General features: G+C 44.7%; 1 long non-coding RNA gene across 1 annotated transcript in view; it reads left to right on the forward strand.

Annotated features, from left to right (window-relative positions):
- The window catches only part of LOC132346989 (uncharacterized), a 356,734-nt gene extending 340,471 nt beyond the window's left edge, over nucleotides 1–16,263 (forward strand). Inside the window, exon 4 of the long non-coding RNA XR_009497056.1 lies at nucleotides 14,945–16,263. This is a non-coding gene — a long non-coding RNA (uncharacterized lncRNA). The remainder of the gene's footprint in view (nucleotides 1–14,944) is intronic.
- The last annotated feature ends 1,440 nt before the right edge of the window (nucleotides 16,264–17,703 follow it).

A 17,703-nucleotide genomic window follows, 5' to 3' on the forward strand; every position in this document is an offset into this window, starting at 1 on the left:
TGTCTCTGCTTTTCAATATGCTGTCGAGGTTGGTCATAGCTTTTCTTCCAAGGAGCAAGCGTCTTTTAATTTCTTGACTGCAGTCACCATCTGCAGTGATTTTGGAGCCCCCCAAAATAAAGTCTCTCACTGTTTCCATTGTTTCCCCATCTATATGACATGAAGTGATGGGACTGGATGCCGTGATCTTAGTTTTTTGAACATTGAGTTTTAAGCCAACTTTTTCACTTTCCTCTTTCACTTTCATCAAGAGGTTCTTTAGTTCCTCTTCACTTTCTGCCGTAAGGGTGGTGTCATCTGCATAACTGAGGTTATTGATTTCTCTTCTGGCAATCTTCATTCCAGCTTGTGGTTCATCCAGCCTGGGATTTTGCATAATATACTCTGCATAGAAGTTAAATAAACAAGGTGACAATATGCAGCCTTGATGTACTCCTTTTCTGATTTGGAAGCAGTCTGTTTTTCCATGTCCATTTCTAACTGTTGCTTCTTGACCTGCATACAGATTTCTCAGGAGGCAGGTCAGGTGGTCTAGTATTCCCATCTCTAATAATTTTCCAGTTTGTTGTGATCCACACAGTCAAAAGCTTTAGCGTAGTCAATAAAGCAGAAGTAGATGTTTTTCAGAAACTCTCTTGCTTTTTCGATGATCCAGCGGATGTTGGCAATTTGATCTCTGGTTCCTCTGCCTTTTCTAAAACCAACTTGAACATCTGAAAGTTCATGGTTCACGTACTGTTGAAGCTTGACTTGGAGAATTTTGAGCATTATTTTACTAGCGTGTGAGATGAGTGCAATTGTGCGATAGTTTGAGCATTCTTTGGCATTGTCTTTCTTTGGGTTTGGAATGAAAACTGACCTTTTGCAGTCCTGTGGCCACTGCTGAGTTTTCCAAACTTGCTGGCATATTGAGTGCAGCACTTTCACAGCATCATCTTTCAGGATTTGGAATAGCTCAACTGGAATTCCATCACCTCCACTAGCTTTGTTCGTAGTGATGCTTTCTAAGGCCCACTCGACTTCACATTCCAGGATGTCTGGCTCCAGGTGAGTGATCACACCATTGTGATTATCTGGGTCATGAAGATCTTTTTTATATAGTTCTTCTTTGCATTCTTGCCACCTCTTCTTAATATTAAATGTGTGCTTTAAAATAGTCTTCATTGGGGTATAAGCTGTGGCATGTGAGTGCTTCATCACTCAGTTGGGTCCGAGTATTTGTGACCCCATGGACTCTAGCCCACCAGGCTCTTCTGTCCATGGGATTCTCCCAGCAAGAATACTGGAGTGGATTGCCATGTCCTCCTCTAGGGATTAGCTGTGGGGTTGAAAGCAAATCTGTTAAATATGGCAGAGTCACACTGATCTTACAAGGCTATTGGACAGATTGATTGTGACCATGCCCTTAACACATCAAGAGCACCGGTGGGTAGCTGCAGTTCTCAGAAGATACAGGTCAGACATGCAACTTAAACTACAGTGTCCTGCAATTGCACACCCACGAAATAGTCAAAATTAAATGTCCTGATAGTATTAGTGTATGCAGGTCAGGAAGCAACAGTTAGAACTGGACGTGGAACAACAGACTGGTTCCAAATAGGAAGAGGAGTATGTCAAGGCTGTATATTGTCACCCTGCTTATTTAACTTATATGCAGAGTACATCATGAGCAACGCTGGGCTGGAAGAAGCACAAGCTGGAATCAAGATTGCTGGGAGAAATATTAATAACCTCAGATATGCAGATAACACCACCCTTATGGCAGAAAGTGAAGAGGAACTAAAAAGCCTCTTAATGAAAGTGAAAGAGGAGAGTGAAAAGCTGGCTTAAAGCTCAACATTCAGAAACGAAGATCATGGCATCTGGTCCCATCCCTTCATGGGAAATAGATGGGGAAACAGTGGAAACAGTGTCAGACTTTATTTTTTGGGGCTCCAAAATTGCTGCAGATGGTGATTGCAGCCGTGAAATTAAAAGACGCTTACTCCTTGGAAGGAAAGTTATGACCAATCTAGATAGCATATTGAAAAGCAGAGACACTACTTTGCCAACAAAGGTCTGTCTGGTCAAGGCTATGGTTTTTCCTGTGGTCATGTATGGATGTGAGAGTTGGGCTGTGAAGAAAGCTGAGAGCCAAAGAATTGATGCTTTTGAACTGTGGTGTTGGAGAAGACTCTTGAGAGTCCCTTGGACTGCAAGGAGATCCAACCAGTCCATTCTGAAAGAGATCAGCCCTGGGATTTCTTTGGAAGGAATGATGCTAAAGCTGAAACTCCAGTACTTTGGCCACCTCATGTGAAGAGTTGACTCACTAGAAAAGAGTCTGATGCTGGGAGGGATCGGGGGCAGGAGGAGAAGGGGATGACAGAGGATGAGACGGCTGGATGGCATCACCGACTCGATGGACGTGAGTCTGAGTGAACTCTGGGAGTTGGTGATGGACAGGGAGGCCTGGCGTGCTGCGATTCATGGGGTCGCAAAGAGTCGGACACGACTGAGCGACTGAACTGAACCAAACTGACAGTATCAAGTATTGGATATGAAGCATTAGCTGCTCTTTCACATTGCAAGAGGGCATGTCAATGGTACCAGCATTTCTGGGAGAATTTGGCTCTATCTGATGCAGTTTAAGATGTACATGCCCCATGACCTAGAAATTCCACTCTAGGGTATATTCATTAGAGAAATTCTCATAAACGTACCTAAGGAGACTCATGTGAAAATTACTGCTGTCTTGTCTATAGTATTGAAAGACTGGAAAAGCCTAAATGTCCATAGGGAAGTGGATAAACAAAAGTGACATATTCATATCACAACTGCAGAGAGAGAACAAGGTTTGAACTTGTTTATTTTTTTAATTTTCATTTTTTTGGCCTCACCATGCAGTTCACGGGATCTCAGTCCCCTGAGCAGAGATTGAAGCTGTGCCTCTCAGGGGAAGCTCGGAGTCCTAACCACTGGGCCACCAGGGAATTTGCAGTTTTGTGTTTGTGTAGACTGGGAAATGGGCTTCCCAATACCTCAGTTGGTAAAGAATCCACCTACAATGCAGGAGACCCTGGTTCAATTCCTGGGGCAGGAAGATCTGCTGGAGAAGGGATAGGCTACCCACTCCAATATTCTTGGGCTTCCCTGGTAGCTCAACTGGTAAGGAATCCACCTGCAATATGAGAGACCTGGGTTCAATCCCTGATTTGGGAAGATCCCCTGGAGAGGGAAAGGCTACCCACTCAGTGTTCTGGCCTGGAGAATTCCATGGACTGCATAGTCCATGAGGTCACACAGAGTCGGACATGACTGAGTGACTTTCACTTTCACTTCAGACTGGGAAATTCTTGGTCTCTAAGCAATCCTTCATCGAAAGCAAATGCTTTAATTCCATGTGTATTTCAAAGTACTTTCCTCTTCTTCCTACTCCTCCTTACAACAAAGGTACTTTTCAAGCAAATCTTTGGCCAAGAGAACAGACTGAAGTCACAGTCAGACAGTGTCCATCCTCCTGCAAACTCAGCAGAGACAGGAGGAGCAGAAGGCTAGAGCCTCTACGCATCTTTCTGACCCCACACCTTCAAGCTGGGAGCCTCTGGGAGCCACTCAGTCTTGGCTCCCTCCAGCTGAGTGGGATGAATGCAAGTGTTTATGCTGTCTTTTGGATTCTTTTAGGGCTTCCCTGGTGGCTCAGATGGTAAAGATCTCCCTGCAGTGCAGGAGACTTGGGTTTGATCCCTGGGTCAGGAAGATCCCCTGGAGAAGGAAATGGCAACCCACTCCAGTATTTTCGCCTGGGAAATCCCATGGGCAGAGGAGCCTGGTGGGCTACAGTTCATCGGATGGCAAATAGTTGGACATGACTGAGCGACTAACACTTTCACTTTCACATTTTGGATTCTTAAAAATTATTCGAATTCCAAAAACTATATGTGTCCCTCATTCCTTGGTTCTGATGTGTGTTCAGTTGCTTCAGTCGTGTCCAACTCTTAGAAACCCCATGGACTGTAGCCTGCCAGGCTCCATGGAATTTTCCAGACAAGAACACTGGAGTGGGTCTTCTTTTCCTACTCCAGGGGATCTTCCCGAACCAGAGGTCGAACCCGTGTCTCTTGCATCTCGCGCGTTGGCAGGTGAGTTCTGTACCACTAGTGGTACCTGGGAATAGATGGAAAGAAGGTGACATTTATGTTTTACGAAATGCATGGCATTATTCCTGCTCATGGGGTAGGATTCAGAGTCAACCCGTGCACGTGCAGTTGTATAACCTTGAGCCATGCACCCACCGAAGAGGACTCGGGGGAGCGTGGAAGGTAAAGTGGACAGCACACGGCAGCCCAGGTCCCATGTGACACGAGCGTCAGAGCAGGGATGGCGCTTCCGCGAGAAAGGAGAGAGTGAAGTGCAGTTCCGGTTAAAAACCCCATCAAGTACAAACTGCATCCTGGTCCCTGCATTGTAAACACTGGCGATACAGAAAGCTAAATCAGATATCACCCTTACCCTAAAACAAAAACAAAACCTCCCATCCAGAAATGTATGAGTGAGGAGGGAGATAATTCAAGCGACAGCTTCAGGAAGAACTAGGTCAGAAGGAAGAACTTCGTGATACAAGTGTTCTGAAGAGAGAGAACCAACCCAGTGGGTTTAAGGAGAGTGAGCATGAAAGATGTTCTGAAGGAGATAAAGACTGACCTGGGTTTTAAAGTTGTGGAACACTGAGTAAAAGGCTACTTAGCCGAGCACGTGATGGAATTCCTTTTTCCCTTCCATTTTGTCCTTTAACAGCTTTTTATTGACTCTTTGCCATGTCCCTAGTATTGAGGATATAATGGTAAGCAAAATCAGACGTGGTCAACCTTTCAGAGTTTATTTGCTTATTTTGTAATATTTATTTATTTATTGGACGGTACAAGGTCTTAGCTGTGGCCCTCAAACTCTTAGTTGCAGCACTTGGGATCCAGTTCCCGGACCAGGGATCGAATCCAGGCCCACTGCATTTGGTGTGCAGAGTCCTAGCCACTGGACCACCAGGCAAGTACACTTCCAGGGTTTGTGATCAAGTGGAGAATTCAGACATAAAACCCGGACTCTCAATCTAGAGAATATAGACGGAATCTGAGAGGAGGAAGGGATCTATAAACGTGAATGAAAAAACAATGACATCTTTCTTTTCAGAAACGCTTAATGATATTTCGCATTCCCTTCCATTATGAATTTAAGCATCAGAAGTGATAGAATTAATAGTATTTGTGATCTTGTTCACCAATATAGATTTCATATTTTTATATTCCATTACAGTTATTGCAGACGCTGTGGAATATCACTTGTACTTATCACCACTTCAAAATTACAGTAGTTATTAGACTTTCCCCTAGATCTTGTTATTTAATGTGTTCATAAAGAAGCACATTTATGACTACGCTACATTTAAGAAAATATTTTGATAACCAATTATACCGAAATGCAAGTTTCTTTGTAATCCGATGCATTTTATATCATGGATTTGATAACATTATTCTGGCTTTCCCAGACCGCCATAGGGACCCATGGAACAAAATTATTAAGAACCTCTGCACGGATTAAATAACCACCAACATTAATAAAAATTGCAATTGTGCCAAGAGCTGCAGGGAGAAGTTAAACAATGAAATGAACCTCATGAGGGAGGCTTCCCTGAGGAACTGAGGTGTGAGCCAGGTTACAGAGGAGGACTCAGTTTTAACTGGCAAGGAAGGAGTGGAAGAACATTACAGGAGAAGGAAACAGCATGGAAAACGTGCCTTGAGACGACGGGACTCAGGGAACCGAGGGATGCTGCTACGAGATGCAGAGGCAGGGACGGGGTGCGGGAGCGCCAGTGTTGGCACGCTGGCTCTGGGGTCCCGGTGCAGAGATGCTGGAGTAGGGAGCAAGTGAGGGGAAGATGGTTGTGAACTGTGGCCAGGGCAGAGGGCACAAGTCTGACACGCAAAGCAGAAGGCAGTGAACAAAACATGGAAGAGGACAATGAGCTGGTGCACGTGGGGATCACGTGTGGTCAGGTTGGCCAAAGACCAGACCCCGTGTCAGAGAGAGGACAGTGAGACCCACAAGAGTCCTGCTGGCCTTGAGGGCTCCGTGAAAGCAAGTGTAGACTTCATCCTGAGGAGAGCAGGAGCCATTGAACGGTTCTCTAATCATCCTGGCTTTGGAGAGACCACACTTGGTGAGCTGCTGTATCAGTCAGTGTTCTCCAAAGAGACAGAGCCCCTCTGCTTGTGTTTATGTGTGTGGCAGTGGTGATTTTGTTAGTAATTCACTTCTGACTCTTGGGACCCCATGGACAGTAGCCCACCAGGCTCCTCTGTCCATGGGGTTTCCCAGGCAAGAATACTGGAGTGGGTTACCATTTCCTTCTCCAGAGGATCTTCCTGACCCAAGGATGGAATCCACGTCTCCTGCATTGCAAGCAGGTTTTTTACATAAATATAATATACATCAGTTCAGTTAGTTCAGTCGCTCAGTCGTGTCCGACTCTTTGCTACCCCATGAATCGCAGCATGCCAGGCCTCCCTGTCCATCACCAACTCCTGGAGTTTACGCAAACTCATGTTCATTGAGTTGGTGATGCCATCCAGCCATCTCATATGTACGTACATATATTTATCTGATGCTCAGATTCTCATTATTTGTGCTAATTATATTGTATAAAGTTGCCATGAACACTGAATTAGGAACACTGTTCCTACAAGCAGTATAGGGTTAAGTTCCTATGAGCCTCTGGTTGCAATATTTTCATCAACTGATCAATACATAATCTTATTTTATATGTGTTTCAGTTTAAAGACATCTATTTAAAGTATTTATTAACAATGAACTCACAGGTGATGGCACTGTGAGTTCATGCTCAAACAAAGCTTATCTAATAAGCATATTTTTGCACGAGGCACGTCCCGGGATTTCTGGACTTGGGAACACCGGAAGCACTGTGGCAGTGTACAGGGGAGCCCTTCTCAACAGTGAAATCACTGGCAGGAAGCACTAAAACAACCTGGAAAAAAATGTGGTATGATGTAGATTCTAAAAAGGATGTATTTCTAGTGGGAGGACTGAAACAAGGAGGCAGGCTGCCGGCTTACCGCACCTCAGCTGAGCACGTGCTCATCAGGTGACTCAGCTCTTTTGCCACCCACACGTGCGCACGTCTGTGAGTGACTGAAAGCACACGAGTGCTGAATTTAAGGTTATAAGTGCATTTTAGTGCCTGGGCAAACTCGTAAATACTGAATCCATAAATAAAGGACATAAACAACTTAAAGAATATATATACACGCTCTGAGGATTGTAGAAGCTGCCAACTCTGAAATCTTGAAGGCAGGTCACAGGCTGGAAACTCAGACAGGAGCTGACGCTATAGTCTTGGGGCAGAATGTCTCCTTCCACTGATGAGTGGAGGCCCACCCGTAATATCAGGGATTATTTCCTTTATTTGACATCAACTGGTCACATCTGTTAACCCATACCTACAAAGTGTATCCTCAGCAACACCCTAGATGAGCATTTGATTGAATAACCAGGGACTGGAGCCTGGTTGAGTTGACACCTAAAACTATGCCCAGTTTTGGTACTGAAAGGAGAGAGACGCAAGCAAACCATTGGAATTGTTCAGCTGGGAAGATCCTGTTTCTTGGGGCCTGTTGTGGAGTTTTTAGAATCTTACTTTTTTCTCCCAAGATTTCAGAAGCTTCGCACTCCCGGCTCTTGGTCCTTACTCTCCACAGCCACCATCCCTCGACCCAGTCCAGTCCTTCCAAGACAGAAGCAGCCACTACATTTTGAGAAGAAAGTTCTAGGACACTTGTAGTGTATTTATCCCTGGCCTCTCAAATACTTCCTCCACGATTATTCCCTTTTGTCTGAGATGTGGAATGAGTCTCAGAAAGGTGCAATGCAGTACCATTGGGGTATTTTTTAGTTGCAAGTAACAGAATATGTGACATAGAGTAGCTTAAGAAGCAGTTTGCTTTTGAATCATATTCCTAAATAAGAACCCTGCAGATAGGTGGTTACTGGGTTGGCTAAGAGAAGGGGTCACCGAACGCTCACCTGTGAGGCAAATCCACCCGCGCTGTTTCTGTGCACCCCCAAACCAATAATGCTTTCCAACTGTGGTGCTGGAGGAGACTCTAGAGAGTCCCTTGGGCTGCAAGGAGATCCAACAAGTCCATCCTAAAGGAGATCAGTCCTGAACATTCATTGGAAGAGCTGATGCTAAAGCTGAAACTCTAACATTTTGGCCACCGGATGTGAAGAGGTGATTCATTTGAAAAGACCCTGATGCTGAGAAAGATTGACAGCAAAATGAGACGGGAGTGGCAGAAAATGAGATGGTTAGATAGCATCGTCAACTCAGTGGATGCGAATTTGAGCAAACTCAGGAGATAGTGAAGGACAGAGGGGCCTGGTGGGCTGTAGTCCATGGTGTTGCAAAGAGTCAAACACCATTTAACAACAAGAACAAAACCAAGAAGAGATGCTAAAAAAAGAAAAGAGGAATAGCAGTAAAGGCTGTGTGTGGCCCCAAAACTATTTATTGTCTGACCCTTCACAACGCAAGTTGCCGGACCACTGGTTTGGGGATTTGCTGTTAGGAACTCAGCCTCCATCTTCCCACCATCTTCTGCGTATTGCCATGGACAGCTGCCCTGGCTCTGAGCACCATGTCCGTAGATGTTTGACGGATACAGGGAGAGAATGTTTCCCTTCCTTCTCTCTCTTTTCTCAGAAGGCCAGGTCTTTCCCAGAGGCCCCAGCAGACACCCTCTCAGTTCCCATTGGCGGGAAACTCATCCCAGAAACAAGCCGCAAGGGATGCTGGGAAAGGCTGGCTGGCATTGCAGACTCCCTTGGAGGAGCGCCCTCCCACTGGGGAGTGGGGGCTGCGCTTGCCTATGGACTGACCTCTGCCAGCATCTGCTCACGGGGAGCTCCCCCGCTCCCCAGAGTCACTATCATAGCACCAGCCATTTAAGACTTTAGGACAGGAACCCTGCCCCCTGGTTAGATGCTGGTCAGTGCTAATATATGACCAGCCCCTCTGCAGGATGCGGAGACAAGAGCTGCTTTGAACTGGAAAACTTGTGTTTAACGCTCAGTTCTGGGCAGTGTTTTGTTTCGTATTCTGTATGATGGGTTGCTGTTGTGGTTTAGTTGCTAAGTTTGCGTCCGACTCTTTTGTGACCCCATGGACTGTAGCCCACCAGGCTCCTCTGTCCATGGGATTTCCCAGGCAAAAATACTGGAGTGAGTTGTGGTCTCCTCCAGGGGATCCTCCTGACCCAGGGACTGAACCCATGTTTCCCCCATCAAAGGTGGATTCTTTACTGCTGAGCCACCAGGGCAACCAGTCAGGTGTAAATGTGTAAATGTTTATCGTGCTGTTCCCCTGGAGTTGTATACACTTTACTGCATATATTTGATAAAAGATTATATATCAATAAAAGAGAAGAAGGTGTAAAATTGCACCCTCCCCCAAAAAATACAAGGGTCTTTATGCCCGCATTTAGATTTATACATACATGTAGGTATGTACATACATTTGTGTATGTATCTCTGCACGTGTGTGTATGGCCTACATTCTGTATCTTATATGTGCATACATATATACACATATGCATATACAAGCGATGATAACCAGCATGTATTGAATCTCATTAAGAGCAGCTGGTATATTATGAGCATCAGCAAAATATATTAGCAACATCCAATCTCTTTCTCAGGCGACCATGTCCTAGAGGAAATTTTCTCTTTCATCTCATATCTACCCCTTGTCAACATTACTGTATCCCCTAGATTTGCAAGTTCGTAGATAAGACACAGAATTAACTTCTACCACAAAAAACACTCAAGCTCAGAGAAAGAGAAGTGCTCACTTCCTCATGACATCTTCTCTTAATAATCAGTAGAGTTAAAAAATTAAAAGACCTTGTAACGGTGACTTTAAATAAGAGATTTTTATAACTTTCACCCTCGCTTTTCTTCTCAGAACACAAGGGGCTAATTAAAAGTGGAAAAGTTCTTGTTTGATCAGAAATTCTTGTGTTTTGGAAAAAGCAGAGAAAACTACTCTAATATTCAGAAAAGTCTTAATTGGCTTTAAAGTCACCAAATTCCCTTTCCCTATTTGGGATAGTGTACATGAACTTTTCTTTCTGAACCCACGAAGAAAAGGTTAGGTAATAGATCCATAGAAACTAGGGCTCCCAGTTGAAAACTGGTCTTTTGATTTGAATCTATGGGATTCTCTTTCAACCTAACTTGGTATGATTCCTCCCTGAGAACCTCCCATAAGTCCTGGGCTTTTGGCTGACTTCTCTCCATAAATGACTTTATTACTTGAGCAGTAAGCTTGTTTATTGAGGAAGATGCGTGCGGTGGTCCCTAATGGGGCATGCAGCATAAAAGCCCCGCTATACTGAGGTGGGCCTGGGTCTGTTTCCAACCATTTCCCACTGCACTCTCTCCTGGATTCATTAGAATTAGTGCAGGAAAAGTGAGTGCTCTATGTTGCACAGCCTTTTTGAAACTGATGCATTTCCACCACTAGAATAGGCTAGAAAAAGAATTCCCTGGGCTCACAGGTGCTCCCACCGAGAGGAACCACGGAGTTCATCAAAAGAGGAATGTCATTGCAAACAGGTACAGGGTAGCAAATTAGCATATCTTTGGAAAATTCCCAAATGCTCTTTCAAGGGTGCTCGGTCTCTCATCAGTTCTGACTCTTTTGCAACCCCATGGACGGTAGCCTGCCAGACTCCTCTGTCCATGGGATATTCCAGGGAAGGGTACTGGAGTGGGTAGCCGTTTTCCCCTCCAGGGCAACTTCCCGATGCAGCGACCGAACCTGAGTGTCTTGCGTCTCCTGAATTGTCAGGTGGGTTCTTTACCACTGAGCCACCTGGGAGCCCCAGCTTTCAAGAGCAGTGACCCTAAGAGTCAACATGTCCATTGGTTAGCAGATTGTTTTCAGTTCTCACTTATTCAATTGATAAGTAGGATGATGAAAATGATTCAGTCAGGAGAATGTTACACCCAATTCAATGTAGTATTGGAAATATTTTTTGTCTCATGAAATGCCTATCTGTTGACTCTCGCCATCTCTTATTTAGTAATTAAAGCAGGACTCATTGATCTGCTAACTGGGACAGGCATGCATGAAGGTGTTTATTGACCTGGAATGTCACTGCAGACAGCACACTCCAGCTTTCTTCTCTGCACATCTCTCAAAGAGTTACTGATGTCGTCACCTAAATGTGAGCCTGGTGACTTTGGAGACGAGTGGCAGTCACGATGGTGGGGTGAGGATAAAGAAGGCGAATGGGACCAAGAAAATGAAGCCCATGGGTGAAGCGAAGCACTGGCTCCTTGGAGGGTTTTTGCAACTGACCTTGATTGCATCTTTGAAATGCCTGTTTGATCACCTGCTGAAACTTTGGAGCTATCTGTGAATAATGGATGAGGCATTTGGGTTGTCTTAAGTGTGTGATGTCTGGGCCTCTCTTAAAAAGAGTTAAGGTGCATGTTACTTATTACCCATCAACACGCTACATACTCCCCAGGCTTACCTAAAATGTATCAGCATTTTTGCTGGGTTGCTGCCCAATGCAAAGAGTATAAAGCATCACCTTAATAACTAAGATTTCTAGGTTAAGTGTGAGAGGTGCCTGGCTATAAGTGCTGGTGGATGGTTAACTAAATAATTCAGGAAGATCTTATGGTTCCATAAAATGAACAGCTACAGCTCTTGCATCTTTATCCCCTTCTGTTGATCATGAAGAGTGTATAAATAAGGGTTCTATTTGGTTGCAAGTGATAAAAATCTGCTGGATGTAGCTTAAGCAAAACAAAAGGGATGCATTTTAAAGATATTCAGTGTTTCATGGGGTACAAGGGCAGTAAACAGCTGAGTCCTAGGAAAGGCCTGGAATCAGGTACTCAGATGTCAGTGAGTGTTTTTTGCAACACTCAGATCAATTGCCCCTCTCAAGGCATTTGCTGCAAAGTGCCGAGGAAATTGGGCTTCATACAGTTAAGTTCTTCTTGGTCAATTTCATTAACCCCCAACAGTTAGAGAGATCAGTGTCAACTCCGAGTCTGCTCCCACAACTCACAACCAGACTCCAAGGAGAGCAGGTGTCAGGTCAAATTTTTGGTATTTATCAACAAGGATGTACAAAACAGCAAAGCCTCTTCTTTAAGTTTGATGAAGACCAAACTTTCTCCTTTTATGCACCCCAACATCTTACTAGAAAAGTCTTGCAGAAGCAAAGATACTCTAGAATGGAGGCTGGCACACTTATCTCTGTAAAGAGCCAGATGGTAAACTCTTTAGGCTTTGCAGGCCCTACTGTCTCTGTTGCCCAAGTACTCAAGCCATTTTTTTTTTTAAGTGGAAATGCAGCCACAGACAATATGTAAGCAAGTTGTTGATGATTTTCAAAAACTTTACCTATGAACTGAAACTGAAATTTCTTTTAAGGTTCACATGTCAAGAAATATCATTCTTTGGATTATTGTCAACTATTTAAAAATGTAAGTACTAGTCTTAGCTCATGGGCTAGAATTGGCCCACGGGTCATGGTTCATTGACCCCTGCTCTAACAGCATACTGTCGTGATGGTGAGGGGACCGAGAGTGCACCAAAGCGGCACATAGTCACGGAACCACTCATCAGTCAAGCCTGGAACAGCTTTGTGACGAGATGATTCTGTGGTTATTTGTTCACACTGCTTTAAAAAAGAGCGCTGCATTGTGGCTTCTATAGGCTACTGTGTTGGTACCAGAGCATTCTTTGATTTTAATGATGGTTTCCTAACAGACTTGAGAGTGTCCTCAACCTTTAGTCAACATCCAGATCTCTTTCAATTGTCAACCACTATCTATTTATGGTCATAGCTTATAATCTCTTCCAAAAATGTACCTGTACAACTTTGAAATTTAAACAATAAGCAACTCACCAAACACCTCAGCACTGCTTTCCTATCCATCGGTGTGGTACCCACTGTCTGAGTTTTCACCTTGCCTATTGTACCCCGGTTCTGAGAAATTCTTATGTCTATTGCAGGCCTCACATTGCTTTGAAGGTTGGCTTTTAGCATGAATTCCAAATGATCTTCCATTCAAATAAATTTTCGAATGAAAATTTCAAACCACTGCCGAATAGTCCTTTGGCTACCCAAACCCTCTCCCAAGGCCAAATTGATATTTCTGCCTTCTTCAGGTATTCTGTGCCCCTGATGAAATTCATATAAAAGAAAAAGGATTCATGATTTGTGTGAATTTGTCATAATGTTTGTTTCTGCATGAAAAATAAACTTGAACAAAAACAAATCAATTCTAGAGAAAATTGAAAAGGACAATACCATTGTAAATCCTAAATAGCACAGCGAGAACTATACTTCATGTCAGTTTTATTAATCGTGGTCAATTTTCAAACGGTCAAATATTGGCAATTTCATCTTGTTCAATATAATTTGGAGTACATTGTAGAGAATTTAATGGCATTGGATAAACTCTTTTCTTACACTGCAGGTTGCCTTGTTCAGTTTCTCAAATTCTAGGCTTTAAAACATGGCTGTTGACAACACCTAAGTTTTTGTATCCTAAAGAGAGAGAAAGAAAAAAAGAGAGAGAGAGAGAGAAATAGAAACACAATGAGACTAAATGATGGAGATGGAGGGACTGAATTTCTTCTTGGCCTGAACCTGGTTCCTAGAGAAGGGACTTTGAGCATTTCCTGCTCTTGGACCAGTCAGTATAGTTAGCATGTGGGTGGGCCAAAGCCACTGCAGGCAGGAGTTTCTCAGAGTTCACCCTGTAGATCAGAATAGACTACTAACCAGGAGAGTGACCACTGATGGCTTGACAGACAACCGATAATTGTCCTCTAAGGATGAGAGTCTTAGTGCTGCCGTTTCATTGCTCTGTAAGGGTTTCTATGAGCCCTGAGATAAAGAAAATATTTAATAGCAAGCACCAGCCAACCAGAAATCAGACCCAGGTTGTGAACAGGTGGCTGGGCCATGCCAAAACACATACCGTGGAGGAAGTATGAGGTCTTCTCATAAATCTGAGTATCACAGAGTTTGTTCTTTCGTGGACCTGGGCAATGAACCGGAACGCTTACAATTAAGAAAGCAAAAGTGAAAGTTGCTCAGTGGTGTACGACACTTTAGTGACCCCATGGACTATACAATCCACGGAATTCTCAGGTGAATACCGGCGTGAGTAGCCATTTCCTTCTCCAGGGGATTTTTCACAACCCAGGGATCAAACCCAGGTCTCCTGCATGGCAGGTGGATTCTTCACCAGCTGAGCCACCAGGGAAGCCCAAGAATGCTGGAGTGGGTAGCCTATCCTTTCTTCAGGAGAACTTCCCAACCTAGGAATCGAACCAGGGTCTGCTGCATTGCAGGCAGATTCTTTACCAGTTGAGCCACCAGGGAAGCCCAAGAATGCTGCAGTGGGGAGCCTATCCCTTTCCCAGGGGATCTTCCCACCTCAGGAATCAAACCGGGGTCTCCTGCGTTGCAGGTGGATTCTTTACCAACTGAGCTATCGGGGAAGCCCTCCTGCAATCTAGAGGTCTATATAATGCTGGGTAAACAGTCAGATGGGTACGTAGCCAGTCTACCTTCTCACAGGTTTGCAGTTTGTTGCCCTGATCTTTCGGTATTTGTTACCTGATGAGCCAGCAAGCTTCTATGTTCATCAAAGGTTCTTACCGATCTCTGAAAAGGGAAAAAAAAATGAATAGGTACATAGTCTGAACAATATCTTAGGTATCTTCTTTGAGAAAGAGTTTCCAAAAATACCTTAGAGCTAAAAGCCAAGGATACACTGGGCCGAAATTGCAGTGTCAAGGTTTCAAAGGTTTCACTGTGTGAATGACATTCCTGGGTCTATTCTCTTTCAGCCTGAGAAGTAGAAGACGTCTGTCTGCAGTGACTCCAATATAGCCACCTGCCTGAGCGTCTCGACCTCTACCAGCAGCAACGGGCGGCTCTTCCTGAGCCACCTCATCCCTGCCAATCAGAATGAGGAGACCTCACCTCAACAGGTAAAGCACACAAGAGAGCCTTCAAATACTTGCTGAATGAATCCTGGAATCCTTTCTCTTCTGCACCCCCAAATTCCTTGAGCCTTTGACTCTTCTCTAGGTACCCATCAATTTATTATTTGCAACTGGTAGGAGAGCAGAACAACCCCTCTCTGTGGGGATGGGCGGTGTTCAAATCCACTCCAGCACTGACCTTGTGCCCAGGTGGAGTGGGGCGGCAATGGGAGGAAGCCTCACGGGACAGAAGGGAAGGCTGAGACCCGCTGAGCTGGCTAAGCTAGCAGACAGACGTGTGCCATCCTGTTGCGGTGTATGGAGGTGTTCCACTTTTGTGGCTTCCTGTTAGGTCTGCAGTAGATTAAACCAAATTGCATGTGAGAAACTGGTGAGGTTTGGCAGAAGAGAAGATGGGGAGGAGAAGGGCCATTGGGACTGGAAGTGGCATGCAAGGGCTGCTTTCCAACATGGGAAGGATCAACGGCACCCAGTAGAGCATCCTAGTGAGCTGACACCTTGTGTAAAGAATAAGCTCCAAGCTACTTACCAGACTCACACAGTAAGTATGTGGTTCTCAAAACCTTTAAAAATACGTCAATGCTTGGGTCCACCACGCGTCCATCAGTCCTGGGGTGGGGTCCACGGACCTGCAGCACAGAGTGAGCTGGGAACCTCTCTCATAATTTAGCTCCAGTCCGTTCTCCACGCTCATGTCCTACCACATCCCGCTCCGTTCAGACCTCGTGTCCCTTGGCCTCCTTTTGTTCCTGGAACATTCCAAGCTCATTCCAGTGGCAGGGCTTTTGCTCTTCCTGTGCTTGGAAGAACTTTCTTCCTCATGGAGACTGGTGAATCAGCTCGAAAGCCGCCTCTTTGTGAGGTCTCCCCTAACCCTCTGCATCCGCTTCCCAGGGATGCTGTAGTGAAGACTGCAGACTGGGTACAGGGAACAAGAGAAATCGGCTCTCCTACAGTTCCGGGAGGTAGAAGTCCAAATCAAGGAGTTGGCAGGCCAGTGCTCTCTCTGAAGGCTCTGCAGGAGCATCTGTTCCCTGCCTTTCTCTTAGCTCCTGCTGGTCGCCAGCAGGCCTTGGCAGCCCCTGGCTTCCAGATGTTTCACTGCGGGCTCCCCACCTCGCCTGGCATTCCCGGTGTGTCTCCTCGTGGGCTTTTCTTGGTGACAGTCTCTTCCTCTCTTCCCATATGGACACTAATTCCTGACTTATCCTTATGACATCATTTTAACTTGATTTCATCCACAAAGACCCTAGTTCCAGAAGAGATCACATTCACACGTCCTGAGGTTGAGACTTCAGCATATTTTTAGCAGGAACCCAATTCGACTTTAATATTCCTCGTCCAAAGCAGCCTGCTTCACTCTCTCTGGTCCTCGTCACTGTCTTGACTTAAGGACGAGACAGTCCCTTAGCCTGTCTTGACCGTGCCTGGAGTGGTCTTGCTTCTCATGTATTGTGTGCCAGCTGTTCTCACGATGTAAACCCTGTGAGAGCAGAAACTTTGATGGTCAACTCTGTTGCCCATGCCTGAAAGGTTAGTTATTAAACATGCGTTTGGGTAAATGAAACAGAACTAATGATCAAGAATAAAAATTACCCAGAAGCAGATTTTATTTCATTACAAAGAAAGCTTTTGGATAGTTAAAGCCAGCTCAAAATGGAATAGCTGTTCTTTTTTAAGGTGATGAGTTCCCTGTCTTGGGAGGAGATCATATAAGGGTCAGGAGGTGTCTTAGAAGGAATACAGGAGTGGGGATTTGCATATCAGTTCAGCAATGGATTTATGACCTCTATGGATTCTCTCTTTAAATCCAGAAGTTCAATAATTCTATATTTGAGCACAGCCTTTAAAAAAAAAAAAAAGCAACACAGTGTCTCTAAAGAAATGACTCTAACGGTGGAAACTCCAGGCAGGCCTAGGTTTCCTGTTAGTATCTCTGACAAGTGAAATCTTGTGACAGCTCTCACTTCACATCACATTTCCAGCCTCCTTTGCGTCTCATGAGCCTATTCTTAGGCATAGTTTGAATTTCTTCCTCTTTTATTTATTTATGATTTTAGCGGGGGACAGGCCCATTCTATCTGAGGGGGAAGAAAGGAAGGAGATGTAAAATTTCTGTCTGGGATCCCTTTAATGTCTTAACTAAGCCTGTTACAACGACATCATGTATTGAGTTGGCCCTGTCTTAAGAAAGGAACACCTTCTCTGTTGAAAGCTCTTGCTGCCAGGGGACTCAGTGTTACCAGAGCAGTCAACTTTGATTTGTGTATCAATAATGTCGTGTCAGTAGCCAGAGGGGATGGCATCAGGGCTTTCCAGATGCTTTTATTGGTGCTTTTGCTGGAGGATTATTTCAAATTAACTTCAGTCTCGTGGAAGACACTGAACAGTAGAATGCTACTTCCCATTTGTAAACAAAATGGTGAATAACTATGGGAGGAACTGAGACAGGCTGATTTCTAGGAGATGTCACACCTGCAGATCTTAATTTTCTACACGCTCTGTGGCCCTGTTCCTCTTTTCCTGCTGCTCGTATCCTCCCAGGTATAATATTGAATAGAACCTGGTTGCAGGGCAGCTGATGGCTTTACAGTCACTCA

Source organism: Bos taurus, chromosome 13 (assembly GCF_002263795.3).
Source record: "Bos taurus isolate L1 Dominette 01449 registration number 42190680 breed Hereford chromosome 13, ARS-UCD2.0, whole genome shotgun sequence".
In the NCBI taxonomy this organism is placed as follows: Eukaryota; Metazoa; Chordata; class Mammalia; order Artiodactyla; family Bovidae; genus Bos; species Bos taurus.